Source organism: Lathyrus oleraceus, chromosome 7 (genome assembly GCF_024323335.1).
Source record: "Lathyrus oleraceus cultivar Zhongwan6 chromosome 7, CAAS_Psat_ZW6_1.0, whole genome shotgun sequence".
In the NCBI taxonomy this organism is placed as follows: domain Eukaryota; kingdom Viridiplantae; phylum Streptophyta; class Magnoliopsida; order Fabales; family Fabaceae; genus Lathyrus; species Lathyrus oleraceus.
This window is the reverse complement of record NC_066585.1, coordinates 156,983,853-156,990,153: the sequence shown is the minus strand read 5'-3', so window position 1 is coordinate 156,990,153 and position 6,301 is coordinate 156,983,853. Positions and strand designations below refer to the sequence as shown.

The window sequence follows — 6,301 nt, the reverse complement described above, 5'->3', positions numbered from 1 at the left end:
TAAGGCGCCTCAGAATGGCCTTGTGGCGGGCGCCATGGCCTTGTGGCGGGCGCCACAAGAGGAAACGTTTTCCCTCCCATTTTCAAGTTAAAGGGCATCCTTGTCATTTCAATCTTTTTACTTGCTTATAAATAGAAACTCGAAATCACTTTTACAATCATCCACACTTAGAGCAGAGGCAAATTCAGGGCAACTTTGTTTCACTTAGGCATATATTCAGTATTATAAAGTGGTAATCGCTTCGCATTGGAGTGTTACCACAATTGTGTAATCAAGTCTGTGATAGAGTCTGTAATCGAGTTTGGAGCACTTTGGAAGGAAGTTAATCCTGCCGTCATTTTCATTTCCGCTTTGCAATTTACTCAACCCTCCGATTGGAGCAAGGTTTTATTACTTGTCTTTATCTTATTTATTTTCCTCGCACTCGCTTTAAATTATTTATTTTCCCGCACTCACTTTACTTTATTTATTTCCTCGCACTCGCTTTACTTTATTTATTTCCCCGCACTCGCTTTACTTTATTTATTTCCTCGCACTCACTTTACTTTATTTATTTCCTCGCACTCACTTTACTTTATTTATTTCCTCGCACTCGCTTTACTTTATTTATTTCCTCGCACTCGCTTTAAATTATTTATTTCCTCGCACTCGCACTACTTTTATTTACTTTCCGCACTCGCACTACTTTTATTTAAATTAATGCACTTTTACTTTACCATGTCTAACTAAATCTATAAGGTTAAAATGTAAGAATCGTAATTGAACCGATAATCCGTACAATTGTTCGTAGAAGCACTTAAGGGCTATTTTAACTTTCAACTTAAGTTTTCCCGCACTTAATTTCCGTTGGGTAAGATCGAAAGCCGTCCAACGTCTTTTTAAACTTAATTGTTTTTAACTATTTCAGAAACAGCGAAAGCGTTTTGTTTAGTTCATTAGGAGTTTTTAACTTAAGAAGAAAAGAGATTTTAAAACTATTTTCGGACGCGTTTATAAGTTTAGAGTCTGGTTCTTGAGAACCTCTTTTGGTTAAGAAATCCAGGTTATAATACTTTTCAACTTAGTCAAGATACTATATTTCTTAAAAATAGGTTTACTACTCTAACGCAATGCGCGCCTTTTTATAAGTGACAATAAGAAGGTTTGATTAGGGAGTACAACTCGGTTCTGAATACGCGAAAGCGACAGTTCCTGTTAAATTAGTTCTTTTCAAAGTAGGAAACATTGCCCATAAGTAGTTCTATTAGTAAGTACTTGGATTATTAATTGATTACGTGAATTACATTCGACCCTGTCTTTATTAATTAATCTTTATTCAACACTTTACTTTTCATTGCACACTCCAAAAACACCTATTTTGATTGCCTTTGATAAACACCATAACAATAGATAACGATAGATTGACACTTGGTCTCTGTGGATTCGATAATCTTTTATATTACTCTGACGCGTTCGTACACTTGCGAAACACCGCATCAAGTTTTTGGTGCCGTTGTCGGGGATCAATTTCGTCAAATTTCATTTCCCTGTTGTTATATCGTTTAGACTTAGGCTATTTCCCTCCGGTCAATGCGAAGAACTCGCAGCACCGGAAGTTTAAGCTTAGTATACCCTCTGGCGGAATCTGAACGTTACGCTCACGCACGTTTATTCTTTCATAGAATTAAGAGAGTTATGGCCGAAGAACAAAACCAAAGACCTCTTAAGGATTTCGCTCAACCATCTAATGAAGAACCTAGTTCTAGTATAGTAAACCCAACCATCCCAGCTAATAATTTTGAACTTATACCATCCCTGTTGCAACTAGTGCAACAGAGACAATTCGCAGGTCTCGCTACAAAGAACCCAAACCAACATTTAAAAATATTTATTCAATTAGCAGACACTTTTAAAACCAACGGAGCTTCTCCTGAGGCAATACGTTTACGATTATTTCCTTTTTCCCTCAGAGATAAAGCCCTATCATGGTTAGATTCCCTTCCACCCAATTCCATTACAACTTGGGATAACCTTAGAAGAGTTTTTCTTGCTAGATATTTTCCCCCGAGTAAGACCGCCGTTCTTCGAAACCATATAACTAGATTTACCCAAAACCAAGGAGAATCGTTGTTCGAAGCTTGGGAGAGATATAAAGAGTTGTTACGAGCATGCCCACATCATGGTTTAGAAAATTGGTTAATCATTCAAACCTTCTATAATGGACTTAATTACAACACAAAGATGACCATCGACGCTGCCGCAGGCGGTGCTCTGATGAACAAACCTTATCCTGAAGCTAGTGCCCTCATCGAAGATATGGCTCAAAACCATCAATCATGGGGAGTCGAACGAGTGACAGTTGAGAAGAAGGAAGCCCAAGGAGGAGTGCATGAACTAAGCTCTATAGACATGATGCAAGCTAAAATGGACGCATTAGCTCTTAAGGTCGAGCATATGTGCATAAACCCGAATACTGTAGCCGCAGTTTCATCGGATTGTGAGATATGTGGAACCAAAGGACACCAATCCGCAGAATGCAGTCTATTAAACGAAACCCACTCTGAGCAAGTGAACTACACCCAAGGGAACCCATATTCGAATACCTATAACCCTGGATGGAGGAATCACCCGAACTTCTCCTATAAAAACAATAACCCTATTCAAAATAATGCACCTCCGAGACCTAGTTATCAAGCCCCTAGATCAAATCAACCTATGCAACATGTGCCACCAAAGCCGAGCCTTGAGAAAATTATGGAAAATTTTATCACCGCTCAAACCCAACAAAACAAGGAGTTCATGAACCAAAACATTCATGTTAACGAATTGATTACTAAGTTAGGAACCAAGGTTGACCAAATAGTTACCATACTAAGATGCTTGAAACCCAGATCTCTCAGGTAGCTTTAAACCAAGCCCCTCAGACTACACCTGGAGGACAATTCCCTGGACAACCTCAACAAAATCCGAGAGGACAAGCCAATGCCATTACCCTACGAGGTGGGAACGCTTATGATGAGCCACCAAACGCTAGATTGAGTGAACCTGAAACTTCTAAGGAATGTACCAAACCCCCGGATAAAGTAAAGGAACCAGAGGAATCTGAAAACCAGGAAGGTCGAGAGAAAGGAGAAGAACCTAAAGATAAAACTTACGTACCACCCCCACCGTATAAACCACCTATACCATATCCGTAAAGACTCAAACAAACCCAGATCAATAAACAGTATCAAAAATTTATTAAAGTTATAGAAAAACTTCATGTAGAAATCCCTTTCATAAAAGCCATCACCCAAATACCTTCTTATGCAAAGTTTCTCAAAGACATCCTTACCAACAAACGTAGACTTGACGATTCGAAGCCTTTGGAATGTAATTTTATTTCCGAGGATAAATTAGCGAAGAAAGATAAAGATCCTGAAAATTTCTCCATTCCTTGCCTTTTGGGTAATCATGTCATCGAAAAAGCTTTTCTGGACTTAGGAGCTAGTGTGAGCCTAATGCCTTTAGCAGTTTGTGAGAGGTTAAACTTAGGAGAATTATAACCCACTAAGATGTCACTTCAGTTAGCCGATAGATTTGTTAAATATCCGATAGGCATTTTAGAAGATGTTCCTGTTAGGATAGGTCAGTAATTTATCCCTACTGATTTTATTGTCATGGACATCAAGGAGGACAATGATATACCAATCCTTCTAGGTAGACCATTCTTATCGACTGCAAGAGCCATAATAGATGTCAAGAAAGGAAAGTTGACATTTGAGGTAGGTGACGAGAAAATAGAATTTATACTTTCGAAATTTCTTATGGCACCTGTGATGGGAGACTCGTGTTATGCCTTAGATATCATTGATGAATGTGTTAGAGAATTAGAACAAAAAGAAATTATAAAAATAATTAAGTTACCATCAACTCTCATAAGGGAAGATGATGACTTTAAGAAACCCTACATCGATGATAACCTTTACGAATGTTTATCCCTTACCCCAGATCCTATGCCATGCCCTAAGAAACCAACCTTAGAACTTAAGGAACTGCCTAAGAACCTGAGATATGAGTTCCTCGATGAAAAGATGAATCGTCCAGTTATAGTCAGTGCTACCTTGAGCCAAGAGGAAACGAACCAACTTTTAGATGTTTTACGAAGATATCCCTCAGCCTTAGGATATAATATCTCTGACCTGAAAGATATAAGCCCATCCGTATGCATGCATCGAATTTCGCTCGAAGAAGATTCAAAACCCTCAAGGGAACATCAGAGAAGAATAAACCCTATAATGAGTGGTGTTGTTAAAAAATAAGTTCTTAAGTTACTTGAGGCAGGTATCATCTATCAGATCTCGGATAGTAAGTGGGTGAGCCCTGTGCATGTAGTACCTAAAAAGGGAGGCATCACAGTCGTGCAAAATGATAAAGGCGAACATGTAGCAAAACGTTTAGAAGGAGGGTGGCGGATGTGTATAGATTATAGAAAATTAAATAAAACAACTAGGAAGGATCATTTCCCTTTACCATTTATAGACCAAATGTTGGAGCGTCTAGCCAGACACTCTTACTTCTGCTATCTAGATGGATACTCTGGATTCTTCCAAATACCTATCCACCCCGAAGATCGAGAAAAAACTACCTTTACATGCCCTTATGGAACTTTTGCCTACAGACGAATGCCATTCGGCCTCTGTAATGCCCCAGCTACTTTCCAACGCTGCATGATGTCAATCTTTGCAGATTACCTTGATGGTATCATGGAAGTGTTTATGGATGATTTCTCGGTTTGCGGATTTGATTTCCATAATTGTCTTGCTAACCTTGAGAAAATCCTGGAGAGATGCGTGGAGGTGAACCTCGTGCTAAACTGGGAAAAGTGTCATTTCATGGTGACCGAAGGAATAGTTTTAGGACATATAGTTTCCGAAAAAGGTATAGAGGTAGATAAAGCTAAAATAGAAGTTATAGAAAACCTAAAACCACCAAAAACCATCAGAGATGTCCGAAGCTTTCTTGGACACGCTGGATTCTACGGGTGTTTTATTAAGGACTTCTCCAAAATAACTAAACCTTTAACTGGACTTTTAATGAAAGATGCTGAATTCATTTTTGATGAAAAATGTAATGACGCATTTAATCTTTTAAAGCAAGCATTAATCTCAGCACCCATTATGAAACCACCAGATTGGTCAGAACCTTTTGAGATAATGTGCGATGCTAGTGATTATGCAGTTGGAGTCGTTCTAGGACAAAGGAAAGATAAAAAATTACATGCCATTTATTATGCCAGTAGAACCCTAGATGCTGCCCAACTTAACTACGCAACAACTGAAAAAGAATTACTCGCTGTAGTTTTCGCTATAGACAAATTTAGATCTTATCTAGTAGGAGCAAAAATTATCGTTTACACCGATCATGCTGCCATTCGTTACCTATTAAGTAAAAAAGATGCCAAGCCCAGGTTACTCCGATGGATTCTATTACTACAAGAGTTTGATTTAGATATAAGAGATAAAAAAGGCACTGAAAATGTAGTAGCCGATCACCTTTCTAGGCTAGAACATCTAAAACCAGAACTAGTACCCATAAATGATGATTTCGCCTATGATAGACTGATAGCTAGAGTGGAAGCCATTGAAGATAATAACCTAGATCCTGATGAGCACCCCCAAAATTCCTTAGCAATAAGTAACGTACCCTGGTATGCAGACTTCGTTAATTACCTAGCTGCCGATATAGTACCCCCTGATCTTGACTACCACCGCAAGAAGAAATTCTTCCACGATATGAGAAACTTCTATTGGGACGAACCGCTCCTTTTCAAAAGGGGTAAAGATGGCATTTTTCGCCGTTGCATTCCGGAAGAAGAGGTAAATAGTATTATCAAGCATTGTCATTCTGCACCGTATGGTGGACATGCGAGCACCTCTAAGACATACACCAAGATTCTTCAAGCTGGCCTATTATGGCCTACCATGTGGCGTGATGTCTATGTTTGCATTGTCAAATATGATAGATGCCAACGCACTGGAAACGTTTCAAGGCGTGATGAAATGCCTCTAAGAAACATTCAGGAAGTAGAACTCTTTGACGTATGGGGTATAGATTTCATGGGACCTTTCCTACCATCCTTAGGAAACAGGTATATCTTAGTAGCTGTAGACTATGTGTCTAAGTGGATTGAAGCTATAGCTGCACCCACAAACGACACTAGGGTAGTAATCAAACTATTTAAAAACTATATATTCCCTAGATTTGGAACACCACGTTTAGTCATAAGCGATGGAGGATCACACTTTATATCGAGAATATTTGACAAACTTTTTAGAAAATA

At 38.8% G+C, this 6,301-nt stretch overlaps 1 non-coding gene across 1 annotated transcript; it reads right to left on the bottom strand.

The window, feature by feature from the left end:
• Window positions 1–2,058: 2,058 nt before the first annotated feature.
• Window positions 2,059–2,165, bottom strand: LOC127110036 (small nucleolar RNA R71). The gene has a single exon (XR_007797275.1). It is a non-coding gene; the product is annotated as a small nucleolar RNA R71 (small nucleolar RNA).
• Between the last annotated feature and the right edge of the window lie 4,136 nt (window positions 2,166–6,301).